This window comes from Oncorhynchus kisutch, unplaced genomic scaffold (genome assembly GCF_002021735.2).
Source record: "Oncorhynchus kisutch isolate 150728-3 unplaced genomic scaffold, Okis_V2 scaffold763, whole genome shotgun sequence".
NCBI lineage: Eukaryota > Metazoa > Chordata > Actinopteri > Salmoniformes > Salmonidae > Oncorhynchus > Oncorhynchus kisutch.
This window is the reverse complement of record NW_022262708.1, coordinates 39,541-60,650: the sequence shown is the minus strand read 5'-3', so window position 1 is coordinate 60,650 and position 21,110 is coordinate 39,541.

The window sequence follows — 21,110 nt, the reverse complement described above, 5'->3', positions numbered from 1 at the left end:
GAATGAGATACATCACACGGTATTAATGGGGAAGATTTTTCTTTTTCTTAAAGCAGAATTCTCCCACAGAATTCTCCCACGGAATTCTCTCACGGAATTCTCTCACGGGAATTCTCTCACGGAATTCTCCCACGGAATTCTCCCACGGAATTCTCTCACAGAATTCTCCCACAGAATTCTCTCACGGAATTCTCCCACAGAATTCTCCCACAGAATTCTCCCACAGAATTCTCTCACGGAATTCTCCCACAGAATTCTCTCACAGAATTCTCCCACAGAATTCTAACTCAATACTCTATTACTCAAGACAGCCCATTCCAGAGTACAGAACTAGGTTATTACTCAAACAATATGACATGTTCAAGTCCTCCTAGACTAACATTGGATTGAACACCTGCTGTTAAAATCCTCCTGAGTTCTGCTGTATTTCTGTCCAGTCTCCAACATGGCTCCCAAATGACCCAAGTCAAGAAGAGTACACTATATAGGGAATAGGGTTCCATTTGTGATGAAAACTCTTGTCTGGTCTCAGACCATAAGGGGAAAACTGGAACCGCAACATTGTACTATACCACTTTCAACAGGTGGTAAAAAACAGAAATCCAGCTTCTTCCTGGTTGGTTGGGTCATGGAAAGAAAAAGTACATGTGAATTCTCTCAGTACTGCACAGCCACCAAGCCAGCGGTGTTTTCTCTGTCTAGCTACCTCACTGTAGTAACAGGCCCAGAGACCCAGTCATACATCCAGAACGGCACATGTGGGCAACATCGGAGCCAAGTCCCCCAGTGAGTCACACCTGGGTTCAAAAACTATCCGAAATCCTTATACATACTGTGTCTATGTTTGATTGAGCTTGCCTGGCAAAATGGAACCAATGGAATCATTGCAAAAGTGTAAAACCACACCCATCGGGCACTCCAGCCAGGCTAAAGCAAACGCTGAAAGTATGTGAAAGATTTGGAATACTACTTGAACCCAGGGTCTGCAGTGCGTCAGCAGTGAAACGCCATTCCCAGCTTTGCCAGAGGCATTAAAGTAGCGCTCAGAGCTGGAGCTATTCCCCTCTGTCTGTGGGAATGAATGTATGTAACTCATGTCATGTTCTCCTGCATGCAGAGCTCCAGTTCTTGGTCAGAGCTGCCAGACTCTGCACAGTGGAATCATTAGCAGTACAGCTGATACATACACCATGAGGATCTGTGGGACTGAATAACTCAACCATTCTAGAAGCCATTGAGACTCTAAAGAACACATTGGCTGTTGTGAATGTTCTAGATGTGAAGAGTTTCATTCCAAAACGCTACAGTGGAGCAAAAAAGTATTTAGTCAGCCACCAATTGTGCAAGTTCTCCCACTTAAAAATATGAGAGAGGCCTGTAATTTTCATCATAAGTACACTTCAACTATGACAGACAAAATTAGAGAGAAAAAATCCAGAAAATCACATTGTAGGATTTTTAATGAATTTATTTGCAAATTATGGTGGAAAATAAGTAATTGTCACCTACAAACAAGCAAGATTTCTGGCTCTCACAGACCTGTAACTTCTTCTTTAAGAGGCTCCTCTGTCCTCCACTCGTTACCTGTATTAATGGCACCTGTTTGAACTTGTTATCAGTATAAAATACACCTGTCCACAACCTCAAACAGTCACACTCCCAAACTCCACTCTGGCCAAGACCAAAGAGCTGTCAAAGGACACCAGAAACCAAATTGTAGACCTGCACCAGGCTGGGAAGACTGAATCTGCAATAGGTAAGCAGCTTGGTTTGAAGAAATCAACTGTGGGAGCAAATATTAGGAAATGGAAGACATACAAGACCACTGATAATCTCCCTCGATCTGGGGCTCCACGCAAGATCTCACCCCGTGGGGTCAAAATTATCACAAGAACGGTGAGCAAAAATCCCAGAACCACGCGGGGGGACCTAGTGAATGACCTGCAGAGAGCTGGGACCAAAGTAACAAAGCCTACCATCAGCAAGGGCATTGTAGATGAAACGTGGCTGGGTCTTTCAGCATGACAATGATCCCAAACACATCACCCGGGCAATGAAGGAGTGGCTTCGTAAGAAGCATTTCAAGGTCCTGGAGTGGCCTAGCCAGTCTCCAGATCTCAACCCCATAGAAAATCTTTGGAGGGAGTTGAAAGTCCGTGTTGTCCAGCAACAGCCCCAAAACATCACTGCTCTAGAGGAGATCTGCATGGAGGAATGGGCCAAAATACCAGCAAAAGTGTGTGAAAACCTTGTGAAGACTTACAGAAAACGTTTGACCTCTGTCATTGCCAACAAAGGGTATATAACAAAGCATTGAGATAAACTTTTGTTATTGTTATTGTGCAAAATTATTTAGCCCCTTTACTTTCAGTGCAGCAAACTCTCTCCAGAAGTTCAGTGAGGATCTCTGAATGATCCAATGTTGACCTAAATGACTAATGATGATAAATACAATCCACCTGTGTGTAATCAAGTCTCCGTATAAATGCACCTGCACTGTGATAGTCTCAGAGGTCCGTTAAAAGCGCAGAGAGCATCATGAAGAACAAGGAACACACCAGGCAGGTCCGAGATACTGTTGTGAAGAAGTTTAAAGCCGGATTTGGATACAAAAAGATTTCCCAAGCTTTAAACATCCCAAGGAGCACTGTGCAAGCGATAATATTGAAATGGAAGGAGTATCAGACCACTGCAAATCTACCAAGACCTGGCCGTCCCTCTAAACTTTCAGCTCATACAAGGAGAAGACTGATCAGAGATGCAGCCAAGAGGCCCATGATCACTCTGGATGAACTGCAGAGATCTACAGCTGAGGTGGGAGACTCTGTCCATAGGACAACAATCAGTCGCATATTGCACAAATCTGGCCTTTATGGAAGAGTGGCAAGAAGAAAGCCATTTCTTAAAGATATCCATAAAAAGTGTCGTTTAAAGTTTGCCACAAGCCACCTGGGAGACACACCAAACATGTGGAAGAAGGTGCTCTGGTCAGATGAAACCAAAATTGAACTTTTTGGCAACAATGCAAAACGTTATGTTTGGCGTAAAAGCAACACAGCTCATCACCCTGAATACACCATCCCCACTGTCAAACATGGTGGTGGCAGCATCATGGTTTGGGCCTGCTTTTCTTCAGCAGGGACAGGGAAGATGGTTAAAATTGATGGGAAGATGGATGGAGCCAAATACAGGACCATTCTGGAAGAAAACCTGATGGAGTCTGCAAAAGACCTGAGACTGGGACGGAGATTTGTCTTCCAACAAGACAATGATCCAAAACATAAAGCAAAATCTACAATGGAATGGTTCAAAAATAAACATATCCAGGTGTTAGAATGGCCAAGTCAAAGTCCAGACCTGAATCCAATCGAGAATCTATGGAAAGAACTGAAAACTGCTGTTCACAAATGCTCTCCATCCAACCTCACTGAGCTCGAGCTGTTTTGCAAGGAGGAATGGGAAAAAATTTCAGTCTCTCGATGTGCAAAACTGATAGAGACATACCCCAAGCGACTTTACAGCTGTAATCGCAGCAAAAGGTGGCGCTACAAAGTATTAACTTAAGGGGGCTGAATAATTTTGAATAATTTTCAGTTTTAGATTTGTTAAAAAAGTTTGAAATATCCAATAAATGTCGTTCCACTTCATGATTGTGTCCCACTTGTTGTTGATTCTTCACAAAAAAATACAGTTTTATATCTTTATGTTTGAAGCCTGAAATGTGGCAAAAGGTCGCACAGTTCAATGGGGCCGAATACTTTCGCAAGGCACTGTATAAACACTCAGGCTAGGTGAAGAAGGCACTGAATAATTGTTAGGAATCTAGAGGTCATTACAGTACATTTTATAGATTTGGCCTCTTTCCTCAAGACACCCAAATGTGGCAGGCCACTATACCATTATCAGTTTCCCATGGTTTTGAGAGGCCAAAATACATACTTAATGAGGGTATATATGTAAATAAATAGATAACATCTATCCACATAGAAAAGGTTGTCCAAGGCCATACGATCTGAGTCTTAATAGCTGTGTTTAATTCAGCATCAACTATTGCTTCCCACATGCTTATATAGTTACATTAGAGTCATTTATTATATTTTTATGCTTTATTTCAACTTTATCTACCATTCAACATCATCTACCATTCAACATCATCTACCATTCAACGTCATCTACCATTCAACGTCATCTACCATTCAACATCATCTACCATTCAACATCATCTACCATTCAATACCATCTACCATTCAACATCATCTACCATTCAACATCATCTACCATTCAACGTCATCTACCATTCAACATCATCTACCATTCAACATCATCTACCATTCAACGTCATCTACCATTCAACGTCATCTACCATTCAACGTCATCTACCATTCAACATCATCTACCATTCAACGTCATCTACCATTCAACATCATCTACCATTCAACATCATCTACCATTCAATACCATCTACCATTCAACATCATCTACCATTCAACATCATCTACCATTCAACGTCATCTACCATTCAACGTCATCTACCATTCAACACCATCTACCATTCAACGTCATCTACCATTCAACGTCATCTACCATTCAATACCATCTACCATTCAATGTCATCTACCATTCAATGTCATCTACCATTCAACGTCATCTACCATTCAACGTCATCTACCATTCAACATCATCTACCATTCAATGTCATCTACCATTCAACATCATCTACCATTCAATGTCATCTACCATTCAACATCATCTACCATTCAACGTCATCTACCATTCAACGTCATCTACCATTCAACGTCATCTACCATTCAACATCATCTACCATTCAATACCATCTACCATTCAACGTCATCTACCATTCAACATCATCTACCATTCAACATCATCTACCATTCAACGTCATCTACCATTCAATGTCATCTACCATTCAATACCATCTACCATTCAATGTCATCTACCATTCAACGTCATCTACCATTCAACATCATCTACCATTCAACGTCATCTACCATTCAACATCATCTACCATTCAACGTCATCTACCATTCAACATCATCTACCATTCAACGTCATCTACCATTCAACGTCATCTACCATTCAACATCATCTACCATTCAACATCATCTACCATTCAACATCATCTACCATTCAACGTCATCTACCATTCAGCGTCATCTACCATTCAACATCATCTACCATTCAACGTCATCTACCATTCAACATCATCTACCATTCAACGTCATCTACCATTCAATGTCATCTACCATTCAATACAATCTACCATTCAATGTCATCTACCATTCAACGTCATCTACCATTCTATGTCATCTACCATTCAACGTCATCTACCATTCAACATCATCTACCATTCAACGTCATCTACCATTCAACATCATCTACCATTCAACGTCATCTACCATTCAACATCATCTACCATTCAATGTCATCTACCATTCAATACCATCTACCATTCAATGTCATCTACCATTCAACGTCATCTACCATTCTATGTCATCTACCATTCAACGTCATCTACCATTCAACATCATCTACCATTCAACGTCATCTACCATTCAACATCATCTACCATTCAACGTCATCTACCATTCAACATCATCTACCATTCAACGTCATCTACCATTCAACGTCATCTACCATTCAACATCATCTACCATTCAACGTCATCTACCATTCAACGTCATCTACCATTCAACGTCATCTACCATTCAACATCATCTACCATTCAACGTCATCTACCATTCAATGTCATCTACCATTCAATACCATCTACCATTCAATGTCATCTACCATTCAACATCATCTACCATTCAACGTCATCTACCATTCAACGTCATCTACCATTCAATGTCATCTACCATTCAACGTCATCTACCATTCAACATCATCTACCATTCAACGTCATCTACCATTCAATGTCATCTACCATTCAACGTCATCTACCATTCAACATCATCTACCATTCAACGTCATCTACCATTCAACGTCATCTACCATTCTACGTCATCTACCATTCAACGTCATCTACCATTCAACGTCATCTACCATTCAACATCGTCTACCATTCAATGTCATCTACCATTCAATGTCATCTACCATTCAATACCATCTACCATTCAATGTCATCCAGCATTCAACGTCATCTACCATTCAAGTGTCTGTTCTCAAGATGTCCTGTTCACTTATCTCCAGGGAGTTTTGTCTCTTGCCTCCCAACAATAAACATGTGTTTTATTTCATTTGTGTCATTGTTTCGCTCAGCGGGGAATGGTCCAAACAGAGACAAATGAAGAGACCCTCCCTCCCCTCGACAGCAATTATTTACTGACTGTCGTCATTAGTCTTTCATGACCAACACGACATTCAGAGAAATCATATTTACCCTGCCGCCATTAATAAAATCACAGCTGGAACTGGAACCTAGAATCAACGAAACGCACCGCCTGCCTTTGTACCTCTCCCTACTAAAACAGCCTGCCTTTGTTCCCCTCCCTGTTAAAACAGCCTGCCTTTGTTCCCCTCCCTGTTAAAACAGCCTGCCTTTGTTCCCCTCCCTGCTGAAACAACCTGCCTTTGTTCCCCTCCCTGCTACAACAGCCTGCCTTTGTTCCCCTCCCTGCTAAAACAGCCTGCTGTTGTTCCCCTCCCTGTTAAAACAGCCTGCCTTTGTTCCCCTCCCTGCTAAAACAGCCTGCTGTTGTTCCTCTCCCTGTTAAAACAGCCTGCTGTTCCCCTCCCTGCTAAAACAGCCTGTTGTTCCCCTCCCTGCTAAAACAGCCTGTTGTTCCCCTCCCTGTTAAAACAGCTTGTTGTTCCCCTCCCTGATAAAACAGCCTGTTGTTCCTCTCCCTGTTAAAACAGCCTGCTGTTCCCCTCCCTGCTAAAACAGCCTGTTGTTCCCCTCCCTGATAAAACAGCCTGTTGTTCCCCTCCCTGATAAAACAGCCTGCTGTTGTTCCCCTCCCTGATAAAACAGCCTGTTGTTCCCCTCCCTGTTAAAACAGCCTGTTGCTCCCCTCCCTGATAAAACAGCCTGTTGTTCCCCTCCCTGCTAAAACAGCCTGTTGTTCCCCTCCCTGTTAAAACAGCCTGTTGTTCCCCTCCCTGATAAAACAGCCTGTTGTTCCCCTCCCTGATAAAACAGCCTGTTGTTCCCCTCCCTGATAAAACAGCCTGTTGTTTCCCTCCCTGTTAAAACAGCCTGTTGTTCCCCTCCCTGATAAAACAGCCTGTTGTTCCCCTCCCTGCTAAAACAGCCTGTTGTCAATCCCCTCCCTGATAAAACAGCCTGTTGTTCCCCTCCCTGCTAAAACAGCCTGTTGTCAATCCCCTCCCTGATAAAACAGCCTGTTGTTCCCCTCCCTGCTAAAACAACTGTGTGCTCCATCTGAAAACAGTGAAAACAACACACGCACGCACACGCACACACATAAACACACACAGGACACACACACACACACATCCTGACTGGATCCCATGTGACTGACTGAGCTATCCTGACTGGATCCCACATGACTGACTCAGCTATCTTGACTGGATCCTATGTGACTGACTCAGCTATCCTGACTGGATCACATATGGCCGACTCAGCTATCCTGACTGGATCCCATATGGCTGACTCAGCCATCCTGACTGGATCCCATATGGCTGACTCAGCTATCCTGACTGGATCACATATGACTCAGCCCAGCCATCCTGACTGGATCACATATGACTGACTCAGCCCAGCCATCCTGACTTGATCCCATATGACTGACTCAGCTATCCTGCCTGGATCACATATGACTGACTCAGCCCAGCCATCCTGACTGGATCCCATATGACTGACTCTGCCATCCTGACTAGATCCCATATGGCTGACTCAGCTATCCTGACTGGGTCACATATGGCCGACTCAGCTATCTTGACTGGATCACATATGGCTGACTCAGCTATCCTGACTTGATCCCATATGACTGACTCAGCCATCCTGCCTGGATCACATATGGCTGACTCAGCCATCCTGACTTGATCCCATATGACTGACTCAGCCATCCTGCCTGGATCACATATGGCTGACTCAGCTATCCTGACTGGATCCCATATGACTGACTCAGCTATCCTGACTGGATCCCATATGGCTGACTCAGCTATCCTGACTGGATCCCATATGACTGACTCAGCTATCCTGCCTGTTTGTCTGCCCTGAATCAGGTTTACAACCATAGAAGAACCCATTGTGTTTTAACAGGATTAAACTGTATATCCCACGGTTGCCCCACTTTGATGGTGTTACGTCCCAAATAGCACCCTATTCCCTATATAAGGCACTACTTTTGACCAGGGCCTTTGGCCCATAGTAGAGAATAGGGTGCCATTTGAGACGCAGACATGGTGTTTCTGTGGGGAACCCTGGGTGGTCAACCACAAACCTCTGGTAGAGCAGCAGACGGAGTTTACCAACGTCTCCCGTCATACTGAAGCCCTGGCTGGCTGCAACAAAAGGGAGTTATCAACTCATTACCTGCTGGTGATTACATGTAATTATGTAGTTCAGTTCTGGTGAATAGAGGTAATGACATTATTAGTGGTTAAGTAGAGAGGGTCTGAACAAGGGAAGGAAAGAACACTAGAGGGGATACTTTGATTGTGGAGCACCAGGCCAGATCAGCCCGACCACCCGTAACGTTGGGAGGGAGAAGTCAATGGGATTTACCATGGCTGCCCCAGGGCAGGAGTGTCTGGAAAGAGTCAAGACGCTTTGCTTATGCTCCACCATGACAGGTTAATTAGTGACTCCACCATGACAGGTTAATTAGTGACTCCACAACGACAGGTTAATTAGTGACTCCACAATGACAGGTTAATTAGTGACTCCACAATGACAGGTCAATTAGTGACTCCACAATGGTAGGTTAATTAGTGACTCCACAATGGTAGGTTAATTATTGACTCCACAATGACAGGTCAATTAGTGACTCCACAATGACAGGTCAATTAGTGACTCCACAATGACAGATCAATTAGTGACTCCACAATGACAGGTCAATTAGTGACTCCACAATGACAGATCAATTAGTGACTCCACAATGACAGGTCAATTAGTGACTCCACAATGACAGGTCAATTAGTGACTCCACCATGGTAGGTCAATTAGTGACTCCACAATGACAGGTCAATTAGTGACTCCACAATGACAGGTCAATTAGTGACTCCACAATGACAGGTCAATTAGTGACTCCACCATGGTAGGTTAATTAGTGACTCCACAATGGCAAATACATTTGTAACTCCACAATGACAGGTCAATTTGTGACTCCACAATGGCAGGTTAATTTGTGACTCCACAATGACAGGTTAATTAGTGACTCCACCATGGTAGGTTAATTAGTGACTCCACAATGACAGGTCAATTAGTGAGCCCACAATGACAGGTTAATTAGTGACTCCACAATGACAGGTTAATTAGTGACTCCACAATGACAGATTAATTAGTGACTCCACAATGACAGGTTAATTAGTGACTCCACAATGGTAGGTTAATTAGTGACTCCACAATGGTAGGTTAATTAGTGACTCCACAATGACAGGTTAATTAGTGACTCCACCATGGTAGGTTAATTAGTGACTCCACAATGGTAGGTTAATTAGTGACTCCACAATGACAGGTTAATTAGTGACTCCACAATGACAGGTCAATTAGTGACTCCACAATGGTAGGTCAATTAGTGACTCCACAATGACAGATCAATTAGTGACTCCACAATGACAGGTCAATTAGTGACTCCACAATGGTAGGTCAATTAGTGACTCCACAATGACAGGTCAATTTGTGACTCCACAATGACAGGTCAATTAGTGACTCCACAATGGTAGGTCAATTAGTGACTCCACAATGACAGGTCAATTTGTGACTCCACAATGACAGGTCAATTAGTGACTCCACCATGGTAGGTCAATTAGTGACTCCACAATGACAGGTCAATTTGTGACTCCATAATGGCAGGTCAATAGTGGGGTTATATATGATTACTAGCAGGGCTGCTCCCTACAGGATGACAAATGACAGTAAAGACACTGACATGATGGATCAACCCTGAAAAACAGGATTTATAAAATGTACAGTATATTGGTCATGAGATTGCAGTTTCCCTTTTTCCACTGGGTAAACCACTTGGGATAGTTTTCCAAATATATCCGATTGCCCCAGTCAGGATCATTGGGGTTTGCCAGCAATCAGCTGCTCTGTTGATTGAAAAGAATATCGCATTTATAAAGAAAACATTATGTCATAACACTGAGGAAAATACACAGCATGAGAGGCTGATCAGACTCAGACCTGGGTTCAAAGACTATTTGTTATCCTTTCACATACTTTATCTGGGCTTGATTGAGCTGGCCTGGCACCATGGGACTAATGGAATAGTCACAAAACTGCAAACCTCACCCACCTGGCACTCCTGGCAAACTAAAGCAAACGTTACACGTGTTTGAAATATTTCAAGTAGTACTTGAACCCTGCAGGTCTCGACTGGACGGTCTTCCACCACCTGTATTTACTTTCTACAGCCAATACTGGGCATTGGAGATCATTGTGCCACAAATCAAATGAATGAACATTGTAAGTGATTCCATGTTTGACTGTTGATAAATGGCTGTAGGACAGGAAGTCAGTCTTGTGAGCTTTTTAATTAATGTGCTGCTGCCAACATTATGTCTGGAAGAACCTGGGTATGGAACAAGAGTTTGTCAAAGAGGATTAATTTAATGTATTCACAATGATGTTCGAGGGTCTAAATGATTGTCCAATGATTTCTAGATTGTAGTAGCAGATATATTACAGGATACCACTCCAGAGTTCAACCAATTATTGACCTTTATTATTTGACCTTGCGTCGACCTTGAGGTATTGTTTTATCATCTCTGTGTGTGGCATATTGGAGGAAATGTTGTTTTAAATGTTGTGGACCTTACCAAGGAGAGCTCATTTAAAACTCTGTAAACACTGCAGGCGTTGTCTTGTGGCTTTCTCTGTATGTAGTCAGTTTGGAACGGTTTCCTTATACACTGGGTGGGATTGGCAGGGTTCACTATACACTGGGTGGGATTGGCAGGGTTCACTATACACTGGGTGGGATTGGCAGGGTTCACTATACACTGGGTGGGATTGGCAGGGTTCACTATACACTGGGTGGGATTGGCAGGGTTCACTATACACTGGGTGGGATTGGCAGGGTTCACTATACACTGGGTGGGATTGGCAGGGTTCACTATACACTGGGTGGGATTGTTAGGGTTCACTATACACTGGGTGGGATTGGCAGGGTTCACTATACACTGGGTGGGATTGGCAGGGTTCACTATACACTGGGTGGGATTGGCAGGGTTCACTATACACTGGGTGGGATTGGCAGGGTTCACTATACACTGGGTGGGATTGGCAGGGTTCACTATACACTGGGTGGGATTGGCAGGGTTCACTATACACTGGGTGGGATTGGCAGGGTTCACTATACACTGGGTGGGATTGGCAGGGTTCACTATACACTGGGTGGGATTGGCAGGGTTCACTATACACTGGGTGGGATTGGCAGGGTTCACTATACACTGGGTGGGATTGTCAGGGTTCACTATAAACTGGGTGGGATTGTCAGGGTTCACTATAAACTGGGTGGGATTGGCAGGGTTCACTATACACTGGGTGGGATTGGCAGGGTTCACTATAAACCGTGTGCTGGGTGGGATTGTCAGGGTTCACTATACACTGGGTGGGATTGTCAGGGTTCACTATACACTGTGTGTTGGGTGGGATTGGCAGGGTTCACTATAAACTGGGTGTTGGGTGGGATTGTCAGGGTTCACTATAAACTGGGTGGGATTGGCAGGGTTCACTATACACTGGGTGGGATTGGCAGAGTTCACTATAAACTGGGTGGGATTGGCAGGGTTCACTATACACTAGGTGGGATTGGCAGGGTACACTATACACTGGGTGGGATTGGCAGGGTTCACTATAAACTGGGTGGGATTGTCAGGGTTCACTATAAACTGGGTGGGATTGTCAGGGTTCACTATAAACTGGGTGGGATTGTCAGGGTTCACTATAAACTGGGTGGGATTGGCAGGGTTCACTATACACTGGGTGGGATTGGCAGGGTTCACTATAAACCGTGTGCTGGGTGGGATTGTCAGGGTTCACTATACACTGGGTGGGATTGTCAGGGTTCACTATACACTGTGTGTTGGGTGGGATTGGCAGGGTTCACTATAAACTGGGTGTTGGGTGGGATTGTCAGGGTTCACTATAAACTGGGTGGGATTGGCAGGGTTCACTATACACTGGGTGGGATTGGCAGAGTTCACTATAAACTGGGTGGGATTGGCAGGGTTCACTATACACTAGGTGGGATTGGCAGGGTACACTATACACTGGGTGGGATTGGCAGGGTTCACTATAAACTGGGTGGGATTGTCAGGGTTCACTATAAACTGGGTGGGATTGTCAGGGTTCACTATAATCTGGGTGGGATTGTCAGGGTTCACTATAAACCATGTGCTGGGTGGGATTGTCAGGGTTCACTATACACTGGGTGGGATTGTCAGGGTTCACTATACACTGTGTGTTGGGTGGGATTGGCAGGGTTCACTATACACTGGGTGTTGGGTGGGATTGTCAGGGTTCACTATAAACTGGGTGTTGGGTGGGATTGTCAGGGTTCACTATACACTGGGTGGGATTGTCAGGGTTCACTATACACTGGGTGGGATTGTCAGGGTTCACTATACACTGGGTGGGATTGTCAGGGTTCACTATACACTGTGTGTTGGGTGGGATTGTCAGGGTTCACTATACACTGTGTGTTGGGTGGGATTGGCAGGGTTCACTATACACTGGGTGGGGTTGGCAGGGTTCACTATAAACTGGGTGGGGTTGTCAGGGTTCACTATACACTGTGTGGGATTGGCAGGGTTCACTATACACTGTGTGTTGGGTGGGATTGTCAGGGTTCACTATACACTGGGTGGGGTTGGCAGGGTTCACTATAAACTGGGTGGGGTTGTCAGGGTTCACTATACACTGTGTGGGATTGTCAGGGTTCACTATACACTGTGTGTTGGGTGGGATTGTCAGGGTTCACTATACACTGGGTGGGATTGTCAGGGTTCACTATACACTGGGTGGGATTGGCAGGGTTCACTATACACTGTGTGTTGGGTGGGATTGTCAGGGTTCACTATAAACTGGGTGGGGTTGGCAGGGTTCACTATACACTGGGTGGGATTGGCAGGGTTCACTATACACTGTGTGTTGGGTGGGATTGGCAGGGTTCACTATACACTGGGTGGGATTGGCAGGGTTCACTATACACTGGGTGGGATTGGCAGGGTTCAGTATACACTGGGTGGGATTGTCAGGGTTTACTATACACTGGGTGGGATTGGCAGGGTTCACTATACACTGGGTGGGATTGGCAGGGTTCACTATACACTGGGTGGGATTGTCAGGGTTCACTATAAACTGTGTGCTGGGTGGGGTTGTCAGGGTTCACTATAAACTGTGTGCTGGGTGGGATTGGCAGGGTTCACTATAAACTGTGTACTGGGTGGGATTGGCAGGGTTCATTATAAACTGTGTGCTGGGTGGGGTTGTCAGGGTTCACTATAAACCATGAGTTGGGTGGAGTTATCAGGGTTCACTATAAACCATGTGTTGGGTGGAGTTATCAGGGTTCACTATAAACCATGTGTTGGGTGGGGTTGTCAGGGTTCACTATAAACCATGAGTTGGGTGGAGTTATCAGGGTTCACTATAAACCATGAGTTGGGTGGGGTTATCAGGGTTCACTATAAACCATGAGCTGGGTGGAGTTATCAGGGTTCACTATAAACCATGAGCTGGGTGGGGTTATCAGGGTTCACTATAAACCATGAGTTGGGTGGGGTTATCAGGGTTCACTATAAACCATGAGTTGGGTGGGGTTATCAGGGGTTAATTACAAATAGAAAAGGAAGATGTCTTGATTGCGTCTGTCTTCACACCCTACATTTAATACTAGGTGGAAGCACCTTTACAGCAGTTAATCTTTTTTTTTTACCCCCTTTTTGTGGTATCCAATTGTTTAGTAGCTACTATCTTCTTTCATCGCTACAACTCCCGTACGGGCTCAGGAGAGACGAAGGTCAAAAGTCATGCGTCCTCCGAAACACAACCACACTGCTTCGCATCCAACCCGGAAGCCAGCCGCACCTTGGTTAGCGACCTTGGTTAGCGTGCACTGCGCCCGGCCTGCCACAGGAGTCACTGGTGCGCGATGAGACAAGGATATCCCTACCGGCCAAACCCTCCCTAACCCGGACGATGGCAATTGTGCGTCGCCCCATGGACATCCCGGTCGCGGCCGGCTGCGACAGGGCCTGGGCGCGAACCCAGAGTCTCTGGTGACACAGCTAGCGCTGCAAATGCAGTGCCCTAGACCACTGCGCCACCGGGGAGGCCCTTAATCATTTTGAATAAGAGTCTACCAACTTTGCACAACTCTTAGGGCAACATATATCCATAGTTTTTTGTCAAAATTGCTCAAACTCAGTAAATTTGGTTGTGAATCATTGATGGAAAACTATATTCAAACCTTGTCTCTCATTTTCTAGAAGATTTAAGTCAGGACTGAGACTGAGACACCTCAGGCACACTTAACATTGCTTGGAAAGCCATTCTGGTGTGTCTTTGGCATTAAAATGTGTGTAATTGTCTAGCTGAAAAAGAAAACTATTATTTTGAAAATGTAGAATAGGTTGTGTAGATAAAAAATAAATGTAAAAAAAGAATCCCTTTTTAGATATAATTGTAGCCCTTTCCTGCAGTCACATGACCTAGTGGCCTCATGGGTGGAATGTTATTCATATTATTCATAATTAATGCACCTTTTTTTTTTACACTGAAAATCCGGTGTTTCTATGTCAAATGGTTTTGTGATATTTCAGTCTTCTGTGATGTACTGCATATAAAGTGTAATGTTTGGATGCAAACTCAAAATTGAATACATTTCAACTCTATTTCTGACATGGTACAGGTCTTCTTTTTTTAAGCCCATAACCATGTGTGTGAGGTGTATACTTTTGTTTCAAAGTAGATTTGTTTAAGACCAAGAAACACTGTGTGTGACCCTGATTTAGCCCACTGCAGTAAAAGGTTAAGGTGGCAAAATGTGAAGACTGTGCAGGGGGGGGTGTAGACTTTCACTAGCGACTGTATGTAGAAGATGGAGGAGTGGACTTCAATTAATGAACTTCATCTTTGAGATTTATTTTCCCAAGCTTTCCATGCATTATTTAACTCAGGTATATCACAAGGGACTAATAAATAAATATATTTCTACTCAAAATGGCTGTGGAAACTGGAGGAATGGCTGGTAGAAAAGAGAAAATGGCTGTGGAAACTGGAGGAATGGCTGGTAGAACAGAGAAAATGGCTGTGGAAACTGGAGGAATGGCTAGTAGAACAGAGAAAATGGCTGTGGAAACTGGAGGAATGGCTGGTAGAACAGAGAAAATGGCTGTGGAAACTGGAGGAATGGCTGGTAGAACAGAGAAAATGGCCGTGGAAACTGGAGGAATGGCTGGTAGAACAGAGAAAATGGCCGTGGAAACTGGATGAATGGCTGGTAGAACAGAGAAAATGGCCGTGGAAACTGGAGGAATGGCTGGTAGAACAGAGAAAATGGCCGTGGAAACTGGAGGAATGGCTGGTAGAAAAGAGAAAAGCCAATGCAGGAAGGACATATTGACGCTTGAGTTCCTCTAAAACAAACAATGAATAAATAAATAAAAATGGGATTTCCTCCTCCCTAAACCAAGATCTGGTTCAAAAAGGCCTTAGTGTCCAATATCGGGCTGATACAGTAGATGTCAGGCAGACAGGCTACAGTACTCAGTTAAATCAAAATGAATACAATTCAAAATGAAAGTACTCAGACCATACTGAAGAAAAATACATCTCCACTGGAAAGGACTGTGTGTTTTCTTGCTTTGGTGACAACAGCTATAAGAGGAAAAGGCAAGAAACATCCCTGTCTGAAACATGTCTCTGTACTCTTTTCAGGTCTGAAAGTACCTTCCCATTGGTCCATTTGGTTGAGGATGCAACAAAGGCCCTTCTGACATGGCTGTTCTCTGGTGATTTACTGGTCCCCAGGGACACTGCCATTCCGCTCAGCTCCAGATGCTTTATAAACAAGGGGACTTCCTGTGATTCTGGAGACTACGTATCAAATGGCACCATATTCTCTATATAGTGCACTACTTGTGACCTGAGTCATATGACCAGAGCCCTAAAGTAGTGCACTTTATAGGGAATCGGGTGCCATTTTGAAATTCAGCCTGACTGGCGCTCCTTGCACATGTCGAGCAAAGCACTCGCCTCAGTCAGCCCTCAGTCCCACTTCCAGCCCTGAAAAGTGCCTGGCGCAGTCTCTGAAGGGTGGGAGGGCTTGGAGGGCCCTGGTTTTATAGTGTTGTAGTGGTGCACAGCAGTACTGTGCAGCCTGGCTGCTGAGTCTTCCCAATAGTACTGCTGGGATTATCTTGTCACCGAGCAACATCTGTTAAGAGTGTTTACGCTGTACATCCGACATGAAAAGACAAGCCCCTCTAAAGAGTTATTTGCTTCAGAACACAGTGATTTAAGACTGAGCCTTTTAACGGACATGTTTTAAATCATTGTTTAACGCGTAAAGGAAATGAACACGTTGAAAGTGCTGTGTTGAAGTGACTTTGATTCATGAACAGTTGAACTCTCTGGATAACCTTGAAAACATTAAACAAACTATGATATATTGTACATCTACAGTCTCTGACAATGTCAAAAATAAGTTTTGTGCCTCTAAATCCAACTATAGCCTTTCATTCATTATCAGTGGTTTAGTGTCTTAGACTCCGTAGAGCCTCAGAGATAATGTAGAGAAACAGAACACCTATCCTGTACCTCAGAGATAATGTAGAGAACAGAACACCTATCCTGTACCTCAGAGATACTGTAGAGAACAGAACACCTATACTGTACCTGAGATAATGTAGGGAACAGAACACCTATCCTGTACCTCAGAGATAATGTAGAGAACAGAACATCTATCCCGTACCGCAGAGATAATGTAGAGAACAGAACACCTATACTGTACCTGAGATAATGTAGAGAACAGAACACCTATCCTGTACCTCAGAGATACTGTAGAGAACAGAACACCTATTCTGTACCTCAGAGATAATGTAGAGAACAGAACAACTGTTCTGTACCTCAGAGATACTCTAGAGAACACAACACCTATCCTGTACCTCAGAGATAATGTAGAGAACAGAACACCTATCCTGTACCTCAGAGATACTGTAGAGAACAGAACACCTATACTGTACCTGAGATAATGTAGGGAACAGAACACCTATCCTGTACCTCAGAGATAATGTAGAGAACAGAACATCTATCCCGTACCTCAGAGCTAATGTAGAGAACAGAACACCTATACTGTACCTGAGATAATGTAGTAAACAGAACACCTATCCTGTACCTCAGAGATACTGTAGAGAACAGAACACCTATTCTGTACCTCAGAGATAATGTAGAGAACAGAACAACTGTTCTGTACCTCAGAGATACTGTAGAGAACACAACACCTATCCTGTACCTCAGATATACTGTAGAGAACACAACACCTATCCTGTACCTCAGAGATACTGTAGAGAACACAACACCTATCCTGTACCTCAGATATACTGTAGAGAACACAACACCTATCCTGTACCTCAGAGATACTGTAGAGAACACAACACCTATCCTGTACCTCAGATATACTGTAGAGAACACAACACCTATCCTGTACCTCAGAGATACTGTAGAGAACACAACACCTATCCTGTACCTCAGAGATCTCCACTCACATCCTCACATCCTTTACATCTGAAATCCACAGGCGAAGCTGGACACTGAAGTACTTTCTCAGATGCTTTGTGAGTCTGAGTGCTACTGGCCTGGCGTTATTTATGTAATTCTCTGTTCATTTAGGAGTGTTGGGGGACACACTGCTGCATCAGCCTCGCCTTAAAACTAAACTGTTCTTCCTTCTAGGTAAGGAGTCATTCTGATAGGTTTAACATGGCTGTAGTGCCCTCCCAGCCTGCCTGGGTGGATGGACGATGGATGGATGGATGGACGATGGACGGTTGGATCCTCATGGCGTTTGTTCTGGGTTGTTAAATAGAGACGGTAAGGCATTTTTTGTCTTATTCAAAACTGCTGTCAAGTCTACATAGTTTTGGTCGTTAAGATGAGCAGACTTTGGGGAAGTGAAATGTGCCTTCCTTTTTTGTAAATGTTAGTTACAAAATTTGGTGCCTGTCCTCTGTCTCCCTCAGACTACAGCAACATGGTGGAGAAAATCGCTTTGATGATAAAGAAGAAGATGTACAAGAGACATACAATGTAGGTGCTCCAGTACACTATTCAGATATTGGCTCCCTGTAACCTTTAAAAACCTTTGAATTAACAAAGTGTTGTCAAACAAAGCCTAACATCAATCGGCTTAAGTAACGAGACGCAAATCCAACTGATTGGATAAGACAAGAGAGAAAATGCAACAAGATTATATAACTATTGCCCTCCAAGACTATACAACTATTGCCCTCCAAGACTAGACAACTATTGCCCTCCAAGACTAGACAACTATTGCCCTCCAAGACTAGACAACTATTGCCCTCCAAGACTAGACAACTATTGCCCTCCAAGACTATACAACTATTGCCCTCCAAGACTAGACAACTATTGCCCTCCAAAACTATATAACTATTGTCCTCCAAGACTATACAACTATTGCCCTCCAAGACTAGACAACTATTGCCCTCCAAGACTAGACAACTATTGCCCTCCAAGACTAGACAACTATTGCCCTCCAAGACTAGACAACTATTGCCCTCCAAGACTAGACAACTATTGCCCTCCAAGACTATACAACTATTGCCCTCCAAGACTAGACAACTATTGCCCTCCAAGACTATACAACTATTGCCCTCCAGGACTAGACTATACAACTATTGCCCTCCAAGACTATACAACTATTGCCCTCCAGGACTATACAACTATTGCCCTCCAAGACTATACAACTATTGCCCTCCAGGACTATACAACTATTGCCCTCCAGGACTAGACTATACAACTATTGCCCTCCAAGACTGTATAACTATTGCCCTCCAAGACTATACAACTATTGCCCTCCAAGACTGTATAACTATTGCCCTCCAAGACTATACAACTATTGCCCTCCAAGACTGTATAACTATTGCCCTCCAAGACTATACAACTATTGCCTTCCAAGACTATACAACGATTGCCTTCCAAGACTATACAACTATTGCCCTCCAAGACTATACAACTATTGCCCTCCAAGACTATACAACTATTGCCTTCCAAGACTATACAACTATTGCCCTCCAAGACTAGACTATACAACTATTGCCCTCCAAGACTATACAACTAGTCAAGTTTAAGGAACTAAAAACATTAAAACCAGGGGTCAACCTCGAGTTACAGTTAGGGCTTCTGAACATCCCTGACCGCCTAGTTCCTCGGTCATCATTACAGACACCAACCGGAGGATGAAGGTCGCTTGCTTTGTCTTGCCTCTGTGATGGGACCTGATCCAAGTCTCCACCCTGACTCTAGCTGACGAGTCCACCCTGACTCTAGCTGATGAGTCCACCCTGACTCTAGATGACTCTAGCTGACGAGTCCACCCTGACTCTAGCTGACGAGTCCACCCTGACTCTAGCTGACGAGTCCACCCTGACTCTAGCTGACGAGTCCACCTTGACTCTAGCTGATGAGTCCACCCTGACTCTAGCTGATGACTCCACCCTGACTCTAGCTGACGAGTCCACCCTGACTCTAGCTGACGAGTCCACCCTGACTCTAGCTGACTCTAGCTGACGAGTCCACCCTGACTCTAGCTGACGGGTCCACCCTGACTCTAGCTGACTCTAGCTGACGAGTCCACCCTGACTCTAGCTGACGAGTCCACCCTGACTCTAGCTGACGAGTCCACCCTGACTCTAGCTGACGAGTCCACCCTGACTCTAGCTGATGAGTCCACCCTGACTCTAGCTGACTCTAGCTGACTCTAGCTGACGAGTCCACCCTGACTCTAGCGGACGAGTCCACCCTGACTCTAGCTGATGAGTCCACCCTGACTCTAGCTGACTCTAGCTGACTCTAGCTGACTCTAGCTGACGAGTCCACCCTGACTCTAGCTGACTCTAGCTGACTCTAGCTGACGAGTCCACCCTGACCCTAGCTGACTCTAGCTGACGAGTCCACCCTGACTCTAGCTGACTCTAGCTGACTCTAGCTGACGAGTCCACCCTGACTCTAGCTGACTCTAGCTGACTCTAGCTGACGAGTCCACCCTGACTCTAGCTGACTCTAGCTGACGAGTCCACCCTGACTCTAGCTGACTCTAGCTGACTCTAGCTGACGAGTCCACCCTGACTCTAGCTGACTCTAGCTGACGAGTCCACCCTGACTCTAGCTGACTCTAGCTGACTCTAGCTGACGAGTCCAGTCCAGTTTCAGAAGCATATTCAAAAAGCCTTCAAGACCAAAGGTCACCCCAAATGTACTGTCCATCTGACCTTTGACAACACTAGACTGAACTGGCTTGTACTTTAAAGGCTTTACAGACAGACTGTACCTGATTAATATATCTCTAGTATCTAGAATGGCTCTCGTTGTTATGACCCTGGCTTTACAGACAGACTGTACCTGATTAATATATCTCTAGTATCTAGAATGGCTCTCGTCGTTATGACCCTGGCTTTACAGACAGACTGTACCTGATTAATATATCTCTAGTATCTAGAATGGCTCTCGTCATTATGACCCTGGCTTTACAGACAGACTGTACCTGATTAATATATCTCTAGTATCTAGAATGGCTCTCGTCGTTATGACCCTGGCTTTACAGACAGACTGTACCTGATTAATATATCTCTAGTATCTAGAATGGATCTCGTTGTTATGACCCTGGCTTTACAGACAGACTGTACCTGATTAATATATCTCTAGTATCTAGAAT